The sequence below is a fragment of the Myotis yumanensis genome, unplaced genomic scaffold (assembly GCF_028538775.1).
Source record: "Myotis yumanensis isolate MYYU_CA2020_CCGP unplaced genomic scaffold, mMyoYum1.0.hap1 SCAF_11, whole genome shotgun sequence".
Lineage (NCBI taxonomy): Eukaryota > Metazoa > Chordata > Mammalia > Chiroptera > Vespertilionidae > Myotis > Myotis yumanensis.
The window spans coordinates 10,026,382-10,052,639 of record NW_027223762.1 but is presented as its reverse complement, the minus strand read 5'-3'; the positions used below and the strand labels follow the sequence as shown (position 1 = coordinate 10,052,639).

Below are 26,258 nucleotides of genomic sequence, written 5' to 3'. Positions count from 1 at the left end.
TTAAATAAACTCATCAGAGGGCTTCAACTCTAAATTAGCTCTAGGAAAAAAGGCTGTTCTGGACTCATCCTAACAAAGCTTCCTCAAAACAAGGCAAGTCTTAAAAAATCATCAAAGCGATTTCAAAAATGTTAACTGAATGCCACAACTTAGAACAACATAATTTAAAGGCCCACGGGGAGGAAGAGAAATGAGGGAATGACCGGTTGGTGGAGCAGTCAGGACACACACAACATTTATCCATTAAGTTTGATGTCTGATATGGGTGCAGTTCATGGTGCCCCCAAATCTCTATATACTATGCATTTTCCTACATTTGATACCTCACTGTACTACTCATTTTCCTATACATACATCCCTATGATAAAGTTACAAATTAGGCACAGTAAGAAATTAGCTGGACAAAGAGATAATTCATGTCTTAGGTGGAATGGAACAGGACGGCCCAACATTTCATTATGCTACTCAGAAGGGCGTGCAATTTAAAACTTATGAATTGTTTATGTCTGGAATTTTCCATTTAATATTTTTGGGCCACATTTGACCGGGGGTAACTGAAACCACAGAAAGCCAAACTGTGAATAAGAGGGGACTAGTGCAGCCCTGACTGGTTTGGCTCAGTGGATAGAGCGTCGGCCTGCGGACTGAAGGGTCCCAGGTTCGGTTCCGGTCAAGGGCATGTACCTTGGTTGCAGGCACATCCCCAGTAGGGGGTGTGCAGGAGGCAGCTGATCGATGTTTCTCTCTCATCGATGTTTCTAGCTCTCTATCCCTCTCCCTGCCTCTCTGTAAAAAATCAATAAAATATTTTTTTTAAAAAAAGAAGGGACTAGTGCATTTCATCTTTCTACTCAAAGCTTTCATGATAAGATAGGAGAGAGAGTTTGTCATACACATGTAGTTTTTATTCAGAAATATGTTTTATCTCTTACTAATAAACTATAGCCGGTAAAAGCAAACCCTTTCTTTAACACAAATAATTGGTTATTCAATTTCAATAACTATGCCACTCTATAATTATAACTGTCATTTGGAAAATGAAAAACCTCCTGAACTTCTACAATTTTCAGATTCCAACTAATAATAATACTTTCAAAAACACCATTAAAGATGTATTTTATTTTTAAAAAGGCTGCTTCAGTTTATTGCTATACAAAATAATGGGTGAACCTGGGTTGGAGGGAGGTGGGTGGAGAAGTCCTGAAAACCAGCACAACTTTTAACTAGCTATACCAGATCTTCAGATGGCCACCTTCCATAACCTTCAGGAAAGGAGGTCTGTAATTGTAACCCAGCTCTTTCTCTTGAGAGTGAAACAAAAAAAAAAATGTCCTTATTAGAGCATATAAGCCTCCTTTCATGAAACGTAGCTATTAGCTGGCCAAAGAGAAATTTTACAAAACACACATACATAGTTGGGACAAGTCACATTTCCCCTAAATTGTTTCCACTCCATCTCTTAATAGGCAAGTATTCTTTTGGTAACCAACTCTCTCAGTAATCTTTCTCAAACGCAGAGACTATTATAAAAAAAAAAAAGTTCATTGCAGAGAACAGAGAGACTACTCATTAAACCATCGTAAGACATTATCAACAGATTTTCCCACCTGTCCCAGGCCTAGGACTTCTTGAAGTAACTAAGCCATATTTTTTTCCTCCCCATTTTAAAAATTAATTAAAAAATAATTTAAAAACAAAATTATGAGTTAGCAAGAGATATATTTACTAGATACATCTTATGTGATAAACAGTGTGCTAAATGCCCTAATTTTATCTCACGTAACCTATGCAAAGTCAGGGGGAAGTAGTTACATAACAGGTGTGGGGTTGGGGAAAGGAAGGAGTAATTTTATATAAGAGTCACAAATTCAGCAAATAGGACCAATAAAATCAACAAGTAATTGAAAGTAAAATGAGTCATAAATAGACTGCCTGCAGATCAGGAGGTATATATAATTTAAAAGAAACACACACTAGAAGCTGTTACAATGCACTTTATTCTTTGGTTCCTGCTTACACACTAAGTTAATTCTTAGTCTCTGAGTGACTACATTGTGTTTGTAAAGGAGTAAACTCAACTGGACTCTGGATTACCTAAGTATTAAGACAACTTCCAAAATCAAAATTACAAATAAAAACTGGTATTTAAAGTTTAACTTCTAGCCAGTACATTAAGACAAACAAAAGAAATAAAAGGTGTAAGGATTGCCAAGACCGGTTTGGCTCGGTGGATAGAGCGTCGGCCTGCGGACTGGGGGGTCCCGGGTTCGATTCCGGTCGGGGGCATGTGCCTGGGTTGCGGAACAGCCTTTTTTCCAGAGGTATAGAATCCTCATACCTCTATAACAAAACATGTGCGGGAGGCAGCTGATCGATGTTTCTCTCTCATTGATGTTTCTGGCTCTCTATCTCTCTCCCTTCCTCTCTGTGAAAAATCAATAAAATATATTTAAAAAAAAAAAAAGGTGTAAGGATTAGAGTGGAGGGATTTTTTAAAAAATGTTTTTAAGGAGAGATACAAGATCTAGCAAAGTCAGACTCCAGGGCTAGAATGCCTGAAATAGTAAGCACTATAGAATAGAGTAAGTCTGTCCTTTGTAGGCAATATGATTTTCTACATAGAAAACCCAATAGATTAAGGAAATTAATAGAAATATTTCAGCAGGATTGCTAAACAAACATAATTCAATTGTGTTCTTATAAGCCAACAAAGAGAAAATGTAAATTTCTAGACCTCTTTCTTATGGAAACTTTCAAAACAGCTTAGAGAATAAAAACAAGAATTACAGCACTACCATCACCTCCAACACCACAACTGCCTAGCTTATGGTCAATCTTGTTTCATTTCCATCCACTGCCTCCCCTCTATTCTATAAAATAATGAAGCAGATCCCAGACATATGCTTGCATCCATCAACCTTTCAGTATATATTTCTAAAAGATGACACTTTTTTCATATAACCACATACTGCTATAACAATTTCTTAATATCAAATATCCAGTCAAGTGTTAAAATTTTCCTAATTATTTCATAAATATTTATTTATTAAAATCTGGACCCAAATATAATCCAAACATTACTATTAATCTCAAATTTCCTCCTTCATTTCTCTTTTTTTCTTCCCTGTAATTAATTTGTTGTAAAAGCCAAGTTGTGTGTCCCCAGGACTTCCCCAAAGCCTAGATTTTGCTGACCGCATCCCCAATGGTTATCATTTCATTTGTTTCCCTGTCTTCTATGTTTCCTGTAAACAAGAAGTTAGAACTAGAGGCTTGATCTGATTCAGTTCAATTTTTTGGCAAGAATACCTCATAAATGATGTTGTAAATTTTCATTAAGAGAAACTTAATGCCTGGTTGTCTTTGTTATGTTAGCAACCACTTGGGTCCAGGAATTTATTACAAAACAGTGATGTTTTGCTCAGCTGGTGTGGTTCAGTGGTTGAGCATCGACCTATGAACCAGGAAGTCATGGTTGTGTCCAATCAGGTCACATACCTGGGCTCCATCACCCAGTAGGGGGCATGCAGCACGCAGCCAATCTATGATTCCCTCTCTGTATTGAGTTTCTATCTTTCTCTCTCCCTCTTTCTTTCTCTCTGAAATAAAAAAAATATATGTATTTTTAGAAAACGATGATGTTCTATGTATCACTCCTTCTTCATTTGTTAACTAGAATACTCCTGAAAAAAATCAACTTCCTTCCCTTCAAGTATAGTTAGTTCCTTAGCATACTCCAAAGAAAACTAATGAGTTGTTTTAAAGTGTCATTATGAACTTACAGATTTAAACATATGTGATATGACTGATTATACTGCAGTTATTAAACTTGCTGATGCTCATCTTTGGCCAGCCACAGTCCATGCAGTTACGCACCTTAGTTATTTTGCCATGCCTTATTACAGTTTGATAACTTCCTTACAAGGTGTTCAAGGCCCCAGAAATAGAATAAGCTTTAGTCATAAGTCACATTCCCATACAACTAGTTTCTTTCTTATCTTTCTATCTACTAAATTAAAAATTCCTAACTCTTAATTATAAATCAGCTGTGTTATACATTCTGGGTTTTATAACAAAACATGGACCCAGAATTGTAGCAGAATTTCTCACAGAAGTCTACTTTTAGCATTTCACTGACTGCCCCTCAAAAAACATAACCCACTTAAAATTCAATCATGAATGCTTCAATTTTGAGAGACTGGCTCAAAAAGATTCCTAATCTATTCTCTGCTGGCATTTTTGCTCTGGAAAGTATTTCTTAGTGTTCCATTTCAAAATTTGGATATGTTTTTTAAAGATATACAATAAAAATGCAGTTTTTCTTTAATAAATTAATAAGCTCATCAAGTATTGGGAAATTATCAAACTCTTAGAAACTGAATTATTTTGTACCATTATTCAGACTTTTTATAGAATCCTCATACCTCATCCTTAACATTAAAACTCATGATACTGTGAGTATGAATTAAGTTCTGACTATTTGAAATACTAAATGTATTTGCTAAGTCATGCCCCGCTGAGATCAGAAACATGGAATTATCAATAATAAATATTTATTTTGCTAGAAAACTAATTAACAAACATGTAAGCCCTGTCATACTACACGGCTAGCAAACATCACTGTGGAAAAGCAGGATCCTATATATACTTGCTGACCATTCCTTCACAATAATCTGAAAAAACATGGTTTTAATGGCCAAAAATTGCTTGCTTCCACAATTTTTACTTTTTTCTTCAACATTAAATCACAATGAGAAATCACACCACATCAGAATTGCCAGCTCTTCTCTCTGATAAAAGAGGGATATGAATTGATATCCTGGTGCAATTTCTTTTTTTTTTTTTTTTTTATATATTGTATTGATTTTTTACAGAGAGGAAAGGAGAGAGATAGAGAGTTAGAAACATCGATGAGAGAGAAACATCGATCAGCTGCCTCCTGCACATCTCCCACTGGGGATGTGCCCACAACCCAGGTACATGCCCTTGACCGGAATCGAACCCGGGTCCTTTCAGTCCGCAGGCCGACGCTCTATCCACCGAGCCAAACCGGTTTCGGCATGGTGCAATTTCTTTGACTCATAGAATTGATATCCTGGTGCAATTTCTTTCCTGCAGTTTAAGTGACTGGGCTTGGATCAGAGGAAATAATGCAACTTTTCCAGGCAACAATGGCTTAAAAAAACAATCAACCACTACCAACAACAAAACAAAGCAATGACAAAACACTCTTCTGCAGTAGTGTGTAGTATTTCTCAGTGGTAACAGTTACACATCTATCTGAAGTCCTAGTATGTCCTTTGCACATCAGTGCTTTCATCACACTGAAAAATAAAAATTCTGCTAGTCTGCACACATGACAATAATTGCTTTTCCAGATGATATGCCTTTGATAAGGGAATTTTGGCCAAAAGCTCATTTTACTTTCTCTCCAAGCATAGTATTTGTCATTAACTTTGAAACTGGTTTTACAAGCTTCTGAGTAGTAGTGTGAGTTGACCTGTTTGTTGCTAAGAGAAAAATAACTGTGACAGACACTTCAGGAGTGTGGTCTTCTGTCTTCAGCAACATTCTTTAATTTCACACTGAAAAGCATTATTTTATGTAATTATACTTATTACATTCTTTTATCACAAGTCTAAAAAATAATTACTATCATAGAAAAGGAAACTAAGGCAGAAACAGTAATTCAATTCCCCAGGGTAGCATGAAAATAGAAAAACCGAAATGTGTGCTCTTTCCATCATGCCACAGAGAAAACTATAGCAAGAGAATACCTATTTCCTTAGTACACCTTGTTGAAATTTGTTTTCAAAGATTTTTTGAATCCAAATAAAATATTTCTAAAAGGTACCACTTTAACTTAATGTAAACTATATTTCAAGACATAACTTACAAATGTTCCTGGCCCTAAATTACGTACTGATTTTGTTTTGTTTTCATACCTGCCCCCCAACCCCAAAAAACCCCACACTCTCAAAATCTAAAGACCTCTCAAAAAATTTACAAGAAAATATTGTCAAAATGTATTATATAAAATTTCTGAGCACACGACTGCAAAATTTTCACTTTTCTTCACTTTCAAAAGGAAAAATGACAAATATTAATAGGGATATCACTCTGTGAAAGCTTGCAAATGAGTAAAGAGAGAGAGAAGAAATTGATGAATTCGAAATCCCTAAGTAAAGATTTGAGCAACCTAATTTGGCTATGTGGCAGTTTTACAAATCCTATATAATAAAAGGTTAATATGCAAATCGACCAAATGGCAGAACAACTGGTTGCTATGATGCACACTGATTACCAGGGGGCAGACGCTCAATGCAGGAGCTGACCCTGGTGGTCAGTGCACTCCCACAGGGGGAGCGCCGCTCAGCCAGAAGCCAGGCTCACGGCTAGTGAGTGCAGCAGCAGTGGTGGGAGCCTCTCCTGCATCTGCAGCAGCACTAAGGAGCAGGCCTAAGTCAGCAGCCGGACATCCCCTGAGGGCTCCCAGACTGCGAGAGGGCGCAGGCTGGGCTGAGGGACTCCCCCGAGTGCACGAATTTCATGCACCGGGCCTCTAGTAGAACCATTAAGTAGACCAATTAGTCAGTAAATTCACCTGATCAAACTTCCTACTCCCTAATCTTAACTTTTGTTGAGATCTGAATACAGAACTTAACTATATTACTCAGAAAGGGGTTCTAAATTATGATTTTATGTGTTCATTTTATAATTGCTTTTAAATGGTCTTCAGATTAGTGTATTTAGCCTCCCTAGCCCCAGAGTAAATATTCTGAATGAAAGATGTTTTCAATTTCATTCATAATAAAGTTATAGAATAATTTATATTCTTCCACATATCTAAAATCGTTCTTTGCAAAGCTTAGACATTCTACTAATGTTGTTAAATGAAAGTAAGAAGGGAAGATATTTAAAAAGTTAAGAGAAATGGTTCTGATAATAAGACAAATTATATATGTAATCATCACCATTTGATTCGAAATGACATCAAGAAATTTTAGAAAAGTACAGATACATCTACCAGCTGCCAGAGTTCTAAAACCTCTCATCAAAGTAAGCTAACTCTTTTTTATCTGCTATTTGATTTGAGGTAACCTTTCTTTGGCAAAAATTACTCAAATTATACCACCCCTTTCTAGAAGGTAATCCATTTTTTTAAACTGGAGCAGTCTTAGAATTTTTCAATATCATGGATTTTTATTACTTTAGAATTTACTACTTTATATGTTCTTCCAAAACAGAACAAAATGAAATAAATAAATCCAAGTAATAAATGATAAATTTTTGTCAGATTTTTATCTTTTCTATATTCCAGCATGATTAATTTATAAACCTTTATAATGTATGCAAAGAACCAACCAACTTGGACCTATCCCCTAAAATAATTATCTTTCCATACCTTCTGCATATTTGGAAAAAGATAATTTAAAAAAATATTTGTTTTTTACATGAACACCTATCTACCCTGTTTGGAATTTATATGTATTTTAGAAAAATAGGAAGTACTGTGTTTGTTTTCCATTAACATGCTGTTTCCTGTGATTGTTTTCAGTTATCTTATGTAGTCTTCAGAGTGGGGACTCACCCCATAATTTGGAAGTATCACTTCATTCTTCACATATCTCGGTTTTCTGGTGCAAGTGAAACTAACCCATCAAATCCCAAAAGCCCTCCAGGCACAGTCTATAGGGAGTAAAAGTGACACTTCTTAGAGAATAGAGAATCCTTAACAACAAATGAGAAGAATAGGAGAGGAAGGTTTCCAAACCAAACTAAGGGACAATCACTAAGATCTCTCGTATCATGTGAGCAGGCTCTATCAGGGTGCTGAATTCAGTTGCTCGTCTCAGAGGGTCATGCCATAAATAAAGTAATTATTAAACTGGCATTTATTTATTTCAGTTCTTCTCACATAGTTTACTGAGTCTTAATCTGCACACGGTATGTACCTTAATTTCTTTTTTTTTTTCCATTCATTTTTATTTTTATTTTTAAATTAAATCTTTATTGTTCAGATTACATTTGTTCCTCTTTTTTTCCCTATAACTCCCCTTCTCCCAGTTCCCGCCCCACCCTCCGCCCTCACTCCCCACCCACTGTCCTCATCCATAGGTGCACGATTTTTGTCCAGACTCTTCCCGCATCTCCCATTCCCCTTTCCCCCCCAAGAATAGTCAGTCCATTCCCTTTCTATGTCCCTGATTCATTGTAATCACCAGTTCATTCTGTACATCAGATTATTTATTCACTTGATTCTTAGATTCACTTGTTGATAGATGCATGTTTGTTGTTCACAATTTGTATCTTTACCTTTTTCTTCTTCCTCTTCTTAAAGGATACCTTTCAGCATTTCGTATAATACTGGTTTAGTGGTGATGAACTCCTTTAGCTTTTCCTTATCTGTGAAGCTCTTTATCTGACCTTCAATTCTGAATGATAGCTTTGCTGGATAAAGTAATCTTGGTTGTAGGTTCTTGGTATTCAGCACTTTGAATATTTCTTGCCATTCCCTTCTGGCCTGCAAAGTTTCTGTTGAGAAATCAGCTGACAGTCGTATGGGTATTCCCTTGTAGGTAATTGAGCCTCTTTCTCTTGCTGCTTTTAAGATTCTCTCTTTGTCTTTTGCTCTTGGCATTTTAATTGTGATGTGTCTTGGTGTGGTCCTCTTTGGATTGATTCCTTTTGTTTGAGGTTCTCTGCGCTTCTTGGACCTGTAAGCCCATTTCTTTCACCAGGTGGGGGAAGTTTTCTGCCATTATTTCTTCAAATAGGTTTTCAATATCTTGCTGTCTCTCATCTTCTGGCACCCCTATTATTCTGATATTAGTGCGCTTGAAGCTGTCCCAGAGGCTCCTTACACTATCTTCGTATTTTCGGATTCTTTTTTCATTTTGCTTTTCTGGTTGGGTGTTTTTTGCTTCTTCGCATTTCAAATCTTTGACTTGATTCTTGCGCTCCTCTGGTCTGCTATTGGGTATAATATTCTTTATTTCAGTCTGTGTATGCTTAATTTCTAGTTTCTTTATCGTAGCATCGAGGGTCTCATTAGTTTTCGTGAGGCTCTCCTCAAGTTTATTGCAAGCCCTCAAAATTGTGTTTTTTAGCTCCATATCCTCCATTTCTGTCATGTTTTTTTGTCTCCGCATTTTTTTTGCCTTCTTGGTGCACCCCCTTGTGGTCTTTGTGCGCAGCCTTGTTCTAGTTAAGCCTTGACTGTTGTAGTTAATACTAGAGGGATTTGACCACCAGGCCGACTGGCTGTGAGAATCAGCTGTGTGGAAAACTTCTGTCTTCTGGGGTGCTAATCTAGCCTTTGCCTGAGGCGATCTGACAAATGGCTCTGCGCAGGGCTTGGGCGGGGCGGGCTCAACAGGGCAGGTGGAGGGAGCAGTTATGGCTGCTCTCAGTCCTGTTCCCAGAGGCTCTGCTTCTCAGAACCCCGGCAGCCGCTGCAAACCTCGGAGAGAAAGCTGCCCTCACGTTCCAACTGATGCCGGATAATCCTGCTTCTCCCGTCTGAGTCTGAGTCCCTAGAGACTCGCCCGGATCTGGAGCTCAGAGTTTGAGACTCCCTCCTGATTGAAAACGACAACCGTGCCCTCAGCCACCAGCCCGCTTTCACGCGCACCTCCTCACCTTTAAATTTTCCACACTGTGCCTCCTCTGAGCCTCGGTATGCATTGTCTTTCCTTCTAGTTGAAGAGTCTCTCCTCAGCCAGCCTTCCTGTGGTTCTGGGTGATGTCCGTTCCGTCTTTTAGTTGTATTTTTGAAATGGTTGTTTGCGGCAGCAGTCTCTGGTGTTTACCTATGCCGCCATCTTGGTGTGTACCTTAATTTCATATAATGGACACACTTTCCTAATTATAAAGATTACCTCCTTTTAAAATCTGGATCTTTTCTCAGTTTTGGGGAAAAGTGAGCTGGGGAGAGGGGTAAACTCTCCAATAGCTAACCATTCCAACATAAAAATTTAAACTTCTGAAATATTTATATAAAAGCCAAGATTATAAAATGACTGCCAAGGAGTCAAATTAAAACAAAATTATGCCTCAAATACCTTAGAAAGTAGAAATTTCTAAATGTTGGTGTCTTCATTTGGAAGCAAAAATTTCTACTGCACGATCTTGCCTGATGGTCCTTGATTTTCTCATCAGTCGGTTCCAGTTACATTTCCATTAGTGTGGATAGCTCTAAAGTAGGAGAAAGAAGACACAATTAGTCTACTAAAAATATTACAGGTTAAATTTAGATATTATAACACATCACTGTTTTCCTACAAGCAAACAAAGATCCTTATACAGATGCTTTAGTTGTTAAAGAAATGTCAAACCCCATTCGTCTCCCTCCTAAAGATTTTAAAAATTGAAATTAAAGATTAAAGGTGAAAAAAAGAAAGCTGATAAGAGGTAATTAGTTACTAGCTTTAAAGCAGTCAGATCCCCAAAGAAGGTATGCAGCAAATTGGTATTTGCTTTGTACCGGTGTTCCAAGGAGACAAGGGGCTGGTGACTGTTAGCTCACTCATCAGAGTTGCTGACATCATCCCAGCAACAGTAGCCTCAGTACCCAGTTTTAGGTAAAATGGAAAAGTAGGAAGAAACAGGGTTTCCAGCAGAAGATCATCTCTATGATGAGGAAGCACCCAATGTGATGGCTACTATTCATTCCCAGGTCATTGTCCTTGGGATAAGACAAATTGGATTTCACTAAACTAATGGTAGTGCTGTATCTTCCCACTCTACCTCAAAGCTAATGCCAAACAGTGGGGAATTTGTAGATATAAGAGAATGCTTAAGAAATGTAAGCCCTGCCGAAACCGGTTTGGCTCAGTGGATAGAGCGTCGGCCTGCGGACTGAAAGGTCCCGGGTTCGATTCCGGTCAAGGGCATGTACCTGGGTTGCGGGCACATCCCCAGTGGGGAGTGTGCAGGAGGCAGCTGATCGATGTTTCTCTCTCATCGATGTTTCTAGCTCTCTATCTCTCTCCCTTCCTCTCTGTAAAAAATCAATAAAATATATTTAAAAAAAAAAAAAAGAGTAAAAATTCAAAAAAAAAAAAAAAGAAATGTAAGCCCTACCTGCTTTCATTAAAGTTCAACTGCTTTAGGCTTTACCACCCAGGGTTACTATTATTCCCTTTAGATCACAAAGACACAGTGGATCAGGCTCCAGAAAAAATCATTGTACCACAGGTCAATTCAGGAATCTTGCTAGTTAATTCTACCCTTGCTCTCACCCTTGTCACCCTTGGACTTTGTTCAAAACACAAACCATTCTGGCCAACTACCCTCTCTCCTATTTTCATGCCCACAATGTTCTCTATGCTTTCTCAGTCACTCATGTGTTCCCCCACTACTCCCCTTCCTGCTAATCTTTTCTTCAAAGACCTCTGGAGACCCCATTTACATAGCAAAACAAATCACCTCTACACCCTCAACCATATCACTGAACACTCCTTTCAGCCACCAGTCTAAATCTGGCTCTTGAAAGTTCTAGAGTGAAGGCTAAGACAGTAGATCAACCTTCTCCACAGTGACATTTCCAGACCCAACTCACTAGCAACCCCATTCCTTCCCTCAAGCTCACACCATCTGACTGCCCCACCCTCTACTTCTCTTTGTCATTCAATATCCCACTTTATTTTTTTTTCTAATCTGGGTCCACCCTCAATCCCTTCCATGCACTGTACCTACTCTCATCTCTCCAGCTGCTGTGTTATCTATCACCAGTCTCAAAATCTTGGTTGTCACCCAAGCTATCAGTCCACCTAGTATGTTACCTTCTTTCTTCCATGTCACCACCCTCAAATTCCTAATCCTGGGGCAACTCAATCACCTTCTGAAACACACACACACACACACACACACACACACACACACGTAGACTGATCCTGCTATAATTTAATATTAGGGTCTTCAAATTCAGTTAGACACTAAATGCTATCCAGTATCCCTTTTATATGCCATTAATCAGGTCTTTCTCCCATAACTCACACTGTCTTTCCAAATTTTTGCCACTCTCCCTCTCGCAGGCCCATGGGGAGGGAAGGGGGCAGATGGGAGAGAGGTCTTCTTGTTTTTATTAACATTTGTGTAGGTTGTTTATAATGTGAAGATACTATTTCTTTCACTTACTTTTAACGTTTTCTTAGTCTATTATTGGCTTTTAATAGTTTTTATTTTAGGTGGCCAGATTTGTCTACCATTGTCTTTTTCATTTATTTTATTATGTCTCTGCTTATAAATTTCTGATAGCAGATAAATAGTCTGATTTTCACTTTTCTGTGGGCTAATTGTTTGGATCCTTCGTTCCAAATGATGTCTGATCTAATCTAAATTGTATTCCAAACTGCCCACCAGTTTTCCTAATAATATTAATTCTCACACACTATCTTAACCAAAATTAGAAAAATAAATCCAGCAATATTATAAAAAGCAATGTGTATTATATTCAAATAATATTATCCCTGGAATGTGATATTAGTTCAATAGAAAAAAAAATCCATCAATTTAATTCACCATATCAACAGACTAAAACGTAAGTGATCACTTTAATAGATGCAAAAAAAATTAGAAAAAACTCAGCCATTCATGACTCAAAACTCTCAGAAAAGTAGGAACAGAAGGGAACATCCTCAGCATAGCACATGAATCTACAAGTCTATAACTGATATCAGACATAATCATGAAAGACGAAATGTTTTCCCTCTAAGACTGGGAATAAGGCAAGAATATCTCTCTCACAACTCCTATTCAACATTGTACTGCACTGCAAGTATAATAATGTAAGAGAAAGAAATAAAAACCTAAAGAAGTCTTCTTTCACAAGTGATAGGATTGCCTATATAGAACACCCTAAAGAATCCAACACTAAAGCCAGCAAGTGAACTAAGCATATTGCAGATACAAGATCAACATACTATAATTGTATTTCTACATGGTAGACATTTAAAAAATAGTAACAATTATATTAGCCATCAAAAAAGAAATGCCTAAGGCCCAGCTGGTTTGGCTCTGTGGTTGAACATCGACTTAGGAACCAGGAGGTCCCCACTTCAATCCTGGTCAGGGCATTGATTCCCAGTGGGGGCCATGCAGGAGGCAGCCAATCAATGATGTTCCTCTCTCATTGATATTTCTATCTCTCTATCCCTCTGCCTTCCTCTCTCTCTAAAAATCAATAAAAATATATTTTTAAAAAAGAAATATCTAAGCTAAATATAACAAAATAAATGCAAGATTTGTGTGCTCAAAAATACAAAACACCAAGTGAGGGAATCAAAGACCTCAATAAATGGAGAAACACTATTTTCAAAGATCAATCAATATTGTTAAGATATCAATTCTTCCCAAGTTAATTCATAAATTTAATGTAAAACCTAATTAAATTTCCACCAGGCTTTCTGTAAAAACTGACAAGCTAATTCTAAAATTTGTGTAAATGCACAGAAACTAGAATACTAAAAAAGAATTTTGAAATAGACCGAAGTTGGAAAACTTACACTACCTGGTCTCAAGATTTTCTATAAAGCTATAGAATCAAGACACTGTAATTCTGGCATAAGGATAAACATACAAATCAATGGAGAAGATACTGTCCAGAAACAGAGTTACATATTTATGGTCAACTGATTTTCAACAAAAGTATCAAGGTCAATCAATGGAAAAATAATTGTCTTTGTTACAACTTTGGTACTAGAACAACTGACAATCCATGTGGTAAAAAAGGAAAGCAAGCAAAAAAATTCAACCTTCATGTCCTATCTTATACAAATACACCTAAATATTTTAAAATGCAAAATTTCTGGAAGAAAACAAAGGAACAAATTTTGGGGATCCAGGAATTGGCAAACTTTTTCTGCAAAGAGCAAGACAGTAAACATTTCAGACTTTGTAGGCTATACAGTCTTGTTGCAAATACAAAACTCTGTCATTGTAGCATGAAAGCAGCATAGACAATGAGTAAACATTAGGTCATGGCCATATTCCATTAAAACTTTACGTACTAAAACAAGCAGTGGCCTGAATGGGCTGTAGTTTGCCAACTTTAGTTAGGCAATGAGTTTTAGATATGACACCAAAAGCACAAACCATGAAGAAAAAATTGTATATTTTGAACTTAAAATTTTAAACTTCTGCTCTTGAAAAGGCAGTGTTCTGAAAATGTAAAGACAAGCCACAGACTTGGAGAAAATAATTGCAAAACAAATGCCTATTAAAGAACTTGTTTCTGGAATATAAAGAACTTTTTAATACAATTGTAAGAAAATAAGCAATCGAATACAAGTAATGGGCAAAATATCTGGACAATGCAAAAAACAAAAACTCCTATCAAGGAGCCTAGTTACATGGTACATGTGTTTAATCTTTCCTTTAGGCTCCCTAAAGCTAGACTACTACTCTCTGAATAGAGCTTCCAATGTTCTGCCTTACACAAGAAGATAACCAACAAATGAAATAAAACTATCAGAGCATTTTTTTAAGTTAATTTTTATTTTTAAAATTTTCTTATTTATGGAGAAAGATTTGTAGTTCCACTTATTTATGCATTCATTGGTTGTTTCTTATATGTGCCCTGACCGAGGATCAAACCCAAAACCTTGGCTTATCAGGACAATGCTCTAACCAACTGAGCTACCCAGCCAGGGCTGAAAGTTAGTTTTTAGTTAATATGTGTACCTGGTACAAAAGTAAACTGTACAAAAGGGTTACAGTGAATAGAAATTTCCCGCAATCACCCAGCTTCCTTCCCTCACTGTGTGTTTACACTTATTCTGCTTATATAAAAGCATTTACATATATATTTTAAAAAATGGTGGCATATTAAAATACTTAATACATCTTAAAGCTTATTTCATATCATTCTTTTTTAAAAAATATATTTTTAGCCCTAACCGATTTGGCTCAGTGGATAGAGCATTGGCCTGCAGACTGAAAGGTCCCGGGTTCGATTCAGGTCAAGGGCATGTACCTTGGTTGTGGGCACATCCCCAGTAGGAGGTACGCAGGAGGCGGCTGATCGATGTTTCTCTCTCATCGATGTTTCTAACTCTCTATCCCTCTCCCTTCCTCTCTGTAAAAAATCAATAAAATATGTATTTTTTAAAAATATATTTTTAGTGATTTCAGAGAGGGAGGGAGAGAATGATGAGAGAGAACCATTGATTGGCTGCCTCTGCACACCCCAAACTGGGGGCCGAGCCCGCAACCCAGACATGTGTCTCTGATCTGAATCGAACCCAAGACCTTTCGGTACACAGGCCGACACTCTATCCACTGAGCCAAACCAGCTAGGGCTCATATCATTCTTTATAAAAATCCTTCATACTTCCTTTTAATAATTTCATAATTTTATATTTATGAAACCATCATGTTTCATTTAACCAGTCTCTTATTAATGGACTCTTATGTTGTTACCAATATTTTGCCACTATTGACAATGCTGTAAAACATATCTGTGCACTCATGAAGTGGAATTACTGAGTCAAAGAATATCTGGATTTAAATTAAGATAGCCGGAGGAATCGAAGATGGCGGCATAGGTAAACACCGGAGATTGCCGCTGTAAACAACCACTTCAAAAATACAACTAAAAGTCGGAACGGACATCAACCAGAACCACAGGAAGGCTGGCTGAGGAGAGACTCTTCAACTAGAAGCAAAAACAACAGCATTCCGACGCTCAGAGGAGGCGTAGTGTGGAAAATTTAAAGGTATGGTGGTGCGGTGGTGAGGTGGTGCGCGCGCAAAGCGGGCTGGCGGCTGAGGGCGCGGTTGTCGTTTTCAATCAGGAGTGAGTCTCAGACTCTGGGCTACAGATCCGGGCGAGTCTCTAGGGACCCAGACTCAAACGGGAGAAGCGGGACTGTCTGGCTACGGCCCCTCCGAGGTTTGCAGCGGTTGTGGGGACAGAGAGGCAGAGCCCCTGGGGACGGACTGAGAGCGGCCATAGCGGCTCCCTCCCCCCGCCCTGTTGAGCCCGCCCCGCCCAGGCCCTGTGCACAGCCATTTGCCAATTGCCTCAGGCAAAGGCTGGATTAGCGCCTCCCCAGAAGACAGATGTTTTCTACACAGCTGATTCCTACAGCCAGTCGGCCTGGTGGTCAAATCCCTCTAGTGTTAACTACAACAATTAAGGCTTGGCTAGAACAAGACTGCGCACAGAGACCACAAGGGGGTGCACCAAGAAAGCATAAAAAATGCGGAGACAAAAAAACATGACAGAAATGGAGGATATGGAGCTAAGAATCGCAATTTTGAGGGCTTGCCATAAATTGGTGCAGAGCCTCACGAAAACTAATGAGACCCTCGATGCTACGATAAAGAAACTAGAAAGTAAGCATACACGGACTGAAATAAAGAATATTATACCCAATAGCAGACCAGAGGAGCTCAAGAATCAAACCAAAGATTCGACAAAAAACACCCAATTGGAAAAGCAAAATGAAAAAAGAATCCTAAAGTGTGAAGATAGTGTAAGGAGCCTCTGGGACAGCTTTAAGCGGACTAATATCAGAATTATTGGAGTGCCAGAAGATGAGAGACAGCAAGATATTGAAAACCTATTTCAAGAAATAATGGCAGAAAACTTCCCCCACCTGGAGAAAGAAATGGACTTACAGGTTCAAGAAGCGCAGAGAACCCCAAACAAAAGGAATCCAAAGAGGACCACACCAAGACACATCATCATTAAAATGCCAAGAGCAAAAGACAAAGAGAAAATCTTAAAAGCAGCAAGAGAAAGAGGCTCAATTACCTACAAGGGAATACCCATACGACTGTCAGCTGATTTCTCAACAGAAACTTTGCAGGCCAGAAGGGAATGGCAAGAAATATTCAAAGTGCTGAATACCAAGAACCTACAACCAAGATTACTTTACCAGCAAAGCTATCATTCAGAATTGAAGGTCAGATAAAGAGCTTCACAGACAAGGAAAAGCTAAAGGAGTTCACCACCGCCAAACCAGTATTATATGAAATGCTGAAAGGTATCCTTTAAGAAGAGGAAGAAGAAAAAGGTAAAGATACAAATTGTGAACAACAAACATGCATCTATCAACAAGTGAATCTAAGAATCAAGTGAATAAATAATCTGATGTACAGAATGAACTGGTGATTATAATAGAATCAGGGACATAGAAAGGGAATGGACTGACTATTCTTGGGGGGAAAAGGGGTGTGGGAGATGCGGGAAGTGACTGGACAAAAATCATGCACCTATGGATGAACACAGTGGGTGGGGAGTGAGGGTGGAGGGTGGGGTGGGAGCTGGAAGGAGGGGAGTTATGGGGGGAAAAAAGAGGAACAAATGTAATAATCTGAACAATAAAGATTAAAAAAAAAAAAAAAAAAGAATGAACTAGGAATTACTAAGGATAGGAAAAAAACAAGTTACTATCCCAAAAATACTATGCTAAGATATTTAATTTTTATGGTTGAATTGCAATATATAGTATGTAGTAAATAGCAGGTGGAACGATAGTCCAGTAAAAACTAAAGGAGAAAAGAAGCATTTAGAAGTGAGAGGTGTGAGGATTTCCCCTCTGACTTGAAACCAGAGTGAGACTTCTAAAATGCAAATCAGCCCGGCCAGCTTTGCTCAGTGGTTGAGCATCGACCTCTGAACCAGGAGTTCATGGTTGATTCAGGGGCATGCAGGACATTTCTATCTCTCTCTCTCAATCTCCCTTCCTCTCTGAAATCAATAAAAATACCTTTAAAAATAAATAAATAAATAAATAAAATGCAAAAAAAAAAAAAAAAATTAAGATAGCCTTTCCTAGATTGTGCTCCACAAGGTTTAACAGGGAGGAAAAATATGAACATGTGTTAATAAACCTTCCAAATCAGGGAAACTAAGCTAAAGCAACAAACTCTCAGAAGATAGGCCCAATAACTAAGCAAAAATGCTTTAGGGATTTTCAACTCTAAATAATCCTAGATGCTCCTTAATCCAAGGTAAGTTTATAGTGAGTGACAATAAGAAGAGTGGAAGTCAGCTTGGCCCCCATTATTCCAAATTTTTTCTATTAAATTACGGTACTTTTTATTTAATATGTGTAACCTGCTTCATTTATAAAAGGACTTGAATTGGTTACAAATACAAGGTAAAGGAGATTCATCACAATAAAACTATGCATATAAAATTTAAAAATAGATACTGTGTATTGATGAATCTATAAACATTAAAATGAGAACTTTAAAGGTGTAGTACTGAGATAAATAGCAATCAGAAAGAGGGGAAAAAAAAGATACTGTGGTAGTTGGCATGGCTAGATACTATTCTCCAAAGATGGCTACCATCAATTCCTCCCCTCTCTGTGTATACACGTCACTCCACCCACCAAGAAATGGGGACTATTTACCAGCTCCTTGAATCTTGGCTGGCCTTGTGACGCCTTGACCAACAGGATGTTAGTCACGACATGTGCATGAAGCCTTCTTAGACTGTCCTGTCCAGCCCACTCAGGTTACCAGCAGAGTGAGTGGTCCCGGATGGTGCCACATAGAGCAGAAGAATCCTCTCTGCCCAAATTCCTGACGCACAGAGTTGTATAAAAACATAAATCAATGTGGTTTTTAAAAAATATATTTCAGTGATTTGAGAGCGAGAGGAAAGAGAGGACGAGAGAAACACTGATTTGTTGTTCCACCCATTTATGCATTCTTATACTAGTACTAGTGGTCCGGTGCACGAAATTCATGCATGGGCGGCGGGGGGCAGGGTGTCCCTCAGCCCGGTCTGCACCCTCTCCAATCCGGGACTCCCTCAGGGGATGTCCGACTGCTGGTTTTGGCCCGATCCCGGGGATCGGACCTAAACCGGCAGCTGGGCATACCCCTCACAATCTGGGACCACTGGATGCTAACCGCTCACCTGCCTGCCTACCTGATTGCCTCTAACCACTCTGCCTGCTGGCCTGCTTGCCCCCAACTGGCCCCCCCTGCCAACCTGCTTGCCCTCAACTGCCCCCCCCACCAGCCTGATCACCCCCAACTGCCCTCCCCTCCTGGCCTGATCGCCCCTAACCGCCTCTGCCTCGGCCCCGCCACCATGACTTTGTCTGGAAGGACATCCAGAAGGTCTCCGGGTAGGTCTCCCAGTCTAATTAGCATATTACCCTTTTATTAGTATAGATTATTAGTATAGATGTGCCCTGACCATGTTTATTGGGACGACACTCTAACCAACTGAGCTACCGAGCCAGGGCTCAAAGTGGTTTTACACCATTAAGTTTGAGGCGATTTATTATATGACAATAGGCAACTGACACAGACGATATATCAAGTTCATGATATCAACATATTATAAACACGGAGTATCAAATTGGAGTCTGTTTTCAGGGTTAAAAGTTTTCATTTTTTGATAAGAGGAAAACATGTAATTTTTTTAATCTGAACTTCATGCATTTATACAAAGAACAATGAAACTACTGGACTATAATTTCAAGTATGATTTTAGAAAATACACATCATTCAAATGATGTTCCTTACAGATAGATTCTATACAGGCAGATGGCATGTCATTAAATCAGAACTCAGTACAGGTACAGGCATTTTCATGTCAGGGTGACTGAGTGGCATGATCTTGATACTTTGTTCTCTGAGACTTAATACAAGAAACTAGCTGAATATATAAGATACTCATTAAACTATCTTCTTATATCTAATATTTTAAGTGAGCTTTTGATAGACATTAAGTAGCTGTCAATGTGTGATTAATTCTTCTAATAAGAACACAAAAATTTAATACTCTATAAGGTTGCTTAAAGTTAGAATCATATATATTTATAGCCCCAAATCTACCTTTCTCTTAGAACTGCTCCAACTGAGATCACCAATATTCTTCAGTGCTTTATCCCTTGAAAATACTTTGGCCCTTGACTTATGTAAACTTAAACACCATCTATAGAAATCATCCTTCCCTTTTAGTCACCAAGTACAGCCCACAGTCAAGGGCTAGAGAATTAAATTCCACCTCTTTGAAGGAGGGAAGTGTCTGCATATATTACCTGGAATTCCTCTGTACGAGATAAATAAGTGGGGGCACTTATTTATTCAATCACATATTTTAATCAGCATGGATTTAGGGATATTTACCATATATCTTGGGTTATAACCCAATATTATATTACTTATTGTTGCTCAGATTGTTCAAGCTTTGGTCATTGGGTACACTTTCAGAATGGCACTCTATCTTTCTTGCCAAGACCCTATTCGTTTGGATTTTAAGCATTTTCTTACTTTCCAGCAATACAAAATGGTCCCTGCTCATTTGTATCTTCCCTGCCCCAGTGCTGGAATCAGACATTTTCCAAGGAGCTTTAGTCCTTTTTGCTGGACAACAGTATTAGAAATCAAAATTTGGGTACTTGGTATGCTCAATGCTACTGGGCTGTCATTATATCTAGGTCCTTTCAGTAGACAGAGCTAGAAAATATGTCTGTACACTAGACCATATCTATAATGTGGCTGTATCCATATACATACATATCTATAATGTGTCTGCATCCATATCTATATTAAGCTAAACATGAGTTCATACTGATGTCTCTAACTCCAACCCAGGACTATATGGCTCTAGCATTTCCCTTGTGCATGGCTATCTGTAACCTCACTCTCCAAAAGTGAGAAACCTGGATCGCACAATTCACTCTCCATCTATTTCACACTATTGTACATGCATAATGTTTTCAGAATTGTTAGCTTACACTCTCCTAAATTTTTGGTCCTATGATTTTAGTCATTTCTTCTGAAAGTCTTATTAGGAGAATTCTCATTTTAGATGTATGTTCCTAAGATCTTTCACCTAAATCACCTGTTCTCTCTCGACATTCTACCTGGGTGATCTTTTGTAACCATGACTACCTTCCAATGCTGATATTTGTGGGCTTTCAAGGAAGGGGAATGGGTTTTTGTCAGTTTTTTGTTTGTTTGGTTGGTTTTTGGTAAAAGGGTTGTTCCCATCTCCCTAGCCTAGAAACAAAAAATTAGCAAAGATAGTTTTCAACTGAATAATCCATCATGGCCACTCTAGGTAGTCTGGCACCATAACATTAAGGAGGCTGTAGAATAATTTTTTTTATTATTATTATGAGACTTTAACACTGCTGAGATGAGGCTATCAAGAAACCTGATATATAAAAAATCCCCACAAGAATTTGGCTACACAGCAATCATTCAACCCCTTTTAAAAGATATTTTCTATTTAAAATATTTACAAATGCATTTTCTTTTTCTTACTTTTCCACCTCCAAGAGGTATTTCAGTCTCTCCTTTACCTACCAGCACTGAGGAGATTTGCAAAGTCCTATATATCCAAGTTTAAATATGTGTGAACTCTGGACTTGACCATTTTAAAGGAAGTACTGAACGAAGTGAAAGGAAAATGCAAACTAACTTTGCTTGAGATAGAATGACTAAAATAATGCATGTTATTACAGTTAATCTGCATACAGACTATAAACTAGTGGGAAGTACCTATGTGAAAACAAAAGCTAGATTAAGAACAATGGGCCTCACTAGGAGAAAAGAATAAGCCACCTGAGACAAGCTGGACAAAAGCCAAAAATATGAAACATATACCCAGGGACATATTATTGCAAAAGTAAAGTGTAAGAAACAGGTTTTTCTGCTTTCCCAAAATAAATATCCCTGATTAGCTAAAAATTCTATAGTGTTAGTCACAATAAAGATTCACTCACTAAAATGTCACAACATAAATACCAAGATGAATTTAATTATTAACACAATGATCCTGCCTGGCCCGTGTGGCTCAGTTGGCTGAGTGCTGTCCCATGCACCAAGAGGTCGCTAGTTCGATTCCCGATCAGGGCACATGCCTGGGTTGTGAGCTCAATCCCCAATAGGCAGCCTACCAATGTTTCTCTCTCCTCAATGTTTATATATCTCTTTCTCTCACTCTCCCTTCCTCTTTCTCTAAAATCAATTTTTAAAATATATATTTAAAACAATGATCCTTTTCCAGCTCTTACTGGTAAACAAGTTGATCATTTCTTTTGTTTAAATCAAAACTACTAAATATGACAACTAGAAGTGGAGAGGCAATCGGACTAGAACAATTTATAAAAATTATTATAAACTCTTAACCTAACCAGAGGTATCTAAAAAGCAGGTATTTACCTATCCAAATTAATGCTTAATAGAACTTCAGGCAACATAACAAAGTGAAATTAAAAAATCATCAGACAATGTTGGTGAAGATATATTTGTGTAAAGTCCATCATCTGCCTTCTCTGAAATCAGCTCCCATAAATGGATTCTGTCCCATAATTTTCCTCTAATTCTAAGTCTTCAAATACTTAAAAACCCCATGGTTTCTAAGAATTGTATTCCTGGAGAGCAGGGGAAGGAGTCTGTGATATTAAGTAGGACTGGGAAAAATGACTTCCAATTGTACTTATATAAATGATTAAATTGTAATTGGAGAAAAACCTTGGATAAATGAAATATTAAGCAGGAAATTAAGAAATAAGACTAAGAAAAATGAGTCTGTATACTTTTCTCAGGCTTACATGACACTTGCTCTCTCATTATGACCCATCAAATATCAACAAATGCAGTAGAAAGACATAATCTATTTAACAGCTTTAAAAACAGATGATAGCCAAAACCGGTTTGGCTCAGTGGATAGAGCGTAGGCCTGCGGACTGAGGGGTCCCGGGTTCGATTCCGGTCAAGGGCATGTACCTGGGTTGCGGGCACAGCCCCAGTGGGAGATGTGCAGGAGGCAGCTGATCGATGTTTCTCTCTCATCGATGTTTCTAACTCTCTATCTCTCTCCCTTCCTCTCTGTAAAAAATCAATAAAATATATTTTAAAAAAATAAAATAAAATAAAATAAAAATAGATGATAAAGTACACCTAAAACTAACACAAAATAATGTTGAGTACAAACTGTAACTGAAATATAAAAAATTTAAAAAGATGATAAATAATAAGTATAATAATAAATAATGATTTTTTAAAGCTGGTCAGATACAGTAAAAACAAATGGGAGAAGGATATTGATGAGAAGATAGAAGGGCAGTCAATGAAGTTGTCGTTTGAAATGAATGAATACCCCAAATGCAAATAATCTACCTACAGATGATCATAGCTTGACCATACATATAATTAAGGTAAAATATATTATTCTGTATTAACATATGCAAAATGTTAAGAGAGTGCCTGGAACATGTGTTCACTTTATAACTATTAATTTATAACACCCACTGTTTATAGTTTAAAGAAATTCTAAAAATTCAATCTTACCCTCACCTAAGGGTATGAGTACTACATATTTTAAGGTAAATGCAATTTAAATATATTACTTCTCTCAGATCTTTCTTTAAAAGCAAGATTTATCCTCCAATTACAATGTGTTAGCCTATAAATTATGAGAGAGCATTATTATACTGTTATTAATTAAAGTTTTACTTCAACCTTTTTATCCTTTACAATATTTAGCCTACTTCCAATCTATTTTAATACCTGGCCAAAACCATAACTCAGTGTACATTTTCATTATAGCATCTTATTAATCAGGTGCCCTTCCTCCCATTTCTACACCACCCCCAAATCAGGATCCAACCTCTAGCTCCCACAGAGTTGGGTACTACAACTGGTGTACTCTCTTTGTAACTTCAAAATGCTTCTAATATGTGCCCTTATCAGATATCATTACAATACTTGTTGACATATCTACTGCCATTATAGTCTGAGATTTCCCTGAGGACAAGACCCATATTTTCTTTATCTTTATGAAGCTGTCACACAAAGCCTGATACTAAAGGCTTCTAAATGTTTGCTGAATGAGTAGCTCTATCTTTCAGAAATAAACTAAATATCAATAATTTAAATATAGTACAACTAGATGAAGTAGTATAGTTATTGAATCATCATTATAAAAACAAAGTCATCATGAAAACTCAAAAATATATGTTTGAGAGGCTGTATATCACTGTGATTAAGGGCAAGAGAATTTGGAGTCAGTCCCAGTTTTCATTCATTCATGCAACAAATAATTAATGAGAGGCTACTTTAAGCTAGACACTACTCGACCCTGCCCTCATAGAATTTACATTTCAGTGGGGAGAGGTAAACAATAAAATAAGTAAATTATATAGTATGTTAGAAGGTGGTATGCACTGGGGGTGGTTAGAAGATAACATGTAGGAGGGAAGAGGAATGTTAAGTAAAGGGGAAGGGAGGGGGAAACTTGTGACGCTAAATAGGATGATATAAGTACACATCCTTTACTCAAGGTGAGATTTGAGCAAAGACTTGGAGGAGTATGAGAGATATTCATGAAACTGCCAGAATGCTTTCCAGAGTGGCTGCAACATTTTACATTCCCATCAGCAGCTTCTGATTTCTCCACATTCTTGTCAACACTTGTTTTTATCTGACTTTTTAAATTCTAGCCAACCCAGAGGGTGTGAAGTGGTATCTCATTTTGGTTTGGATTTACATTTCTCTGACAGTTGTTTTTTCATACTCTTAACAGTGTCTTTTAAAGGTTGGAAGTTCTTAACTTCGCTGGAAGCCCAAGTTATGTTTTTTCTTTTCCAAGGATCATGTCCTCTGTGTTCTAAGAAATCTTTAGACTCATAGTCACAAAGTTTTACACTATGCTTTTTTTTTTTGTGGTAGAAGTGTTAAAGTTTTAGATTTTATTAGTTTTAGAATTTGGAGTTAATCCCTGCCAGAGCCTACCAGTAAGTACCAAAAGTGTAAATAAGAAGTTAAAGCCAATAGGAAGAAGTGGGGCCTATATCTTACTGCAGAGAATACATGCTATCATTAAAGCATTCAAACTCAACAGATAATAACAACACTGTAGTCCAAACAAAATGGGTGTATGTGTGGTTGAGGGGGGTGTACAGGAAATAATCACTGGTATAAAAAGATATCTTAAAAATGAAAATAAGCTGGATAGAAAGAGGAGATTACATTGGGGGGGAAAGGGTTTAGCAGCAATGTAAACTGAGGGAGTAACAGAGAAAGGGAGGAAGATGACACTAACAGGTAGGAGAAGAGAGAAAAAGGTCAGGTACCAGACTGAGAATTAAAAGGGGGTTAGATCAAATTTTTTTAAGTGTATCTCTACTAATATAATCATTACTAACATTTCACAAGGGTGGCCATTAGTTAGGTTCAGTTAACAACAATGACATATAATTTTTTGCAGTTTAATGAACTTTTTGTCTCCACTCTCCCTCAAATAAAGGAAAAACCTATTCATATTCATAAAGAGGAAAAATATATTTCATAGGTCAGGGCCCATCATGCCTTTATAACATGCAGAGCAAGGCTCAGTCTATTCACCACCAAGAGGCAGCACATAGGAGGTTATAAACTACTCAAAGGGTGACATTACCAGCTGGCTGAATGACAGAACTTCCTCAGTGACAAAATGAAGAATTTCTTTCTTAAAGGAGATTCACTGAGAGTTTCTGTTTGATCTTTGTTTTTGTTTGTTGTTTGTTTTTAACTCCAGATCCAATGAATTAAAGAGTAATTATTTGCTTTGGAAAAAACACCCAAAAAATTCTGAATAAATTAGAAATCCAGACTGTAACTTCAGAAGTCCACCAAAATATTAATAGCTTTTGTGTAGAGACAGGAGAAGATATGGTTAGTTACTTGCTTATTTTACTTGCTCTGTGCTTTTTTTCTTCCTTTTATTTTTAAATATTTTCCCTATTTTCCACAATATTCTAATTTCCTTTCATAACAGGGGGACAAAAACAAGCAAGAATGCAAGCTAGCCTTCCTCCAAGTAATATAACATGAATCACCTTTAAGCTATCAAAATACCAAAGGAGAAGTAAATTTAACAAAGGGTGCCAAAATAAATGTCCCTAAAATAAATTATTCCTAAATGTGCCTTTAATAATTTAGAAATCTCACAGGAAACATTTTTTTAATAATAATATTTTTAAAATAAAAGATAAGCTCTTTCTCAATGTTAAACTAGATCTGACAGCTATAACGTACTCTGATGCCCCGAATTTGAGCAAGGGTCAAGATATGATAAGCTCCCTTCTGGCTTGCACACTTGCTTCTTTTTTTCAATGAATTGGTACGATCTCTTCTTTAAACTATGAATAGTTAATATAACTATTAGTTTTGCAGATTCACCTGACACTCATTATACTAAACTTAATATCATGTTTACTTTTTACTAAATGACCATAGATGTTTTTCAATACCGAAATCTAAGCCATAAAAAACTTAACTTTCTACTT

General features: G+C 37.4%; 1 protein-coding gene across 9 annotated transcripts in view; it reads right to left on the bottom strand.

Annotated features, from left to right (window-relative positions):
- Positions 1-26,258, bottom strand: part of NCOA1 (nuclear receptor coactivator 1) — a 178,658-nt gene that overhangs the window by 112,174 nt on the left and 40,226 nt on the right. For all 9 annotated transcript variants that reach the window (XR_011473140.1, XM_070428782.1, XM_070428779.1 and 6 more), the window contains one exon: positions 10,065-10,197. The gene's annotated coding sequence lies outside the window, so the exon portion shown is untranslated. Of the gene's footprint in view, positions 1-10,064; positions 10,198-26,258 lie in introns of those variants that run through there.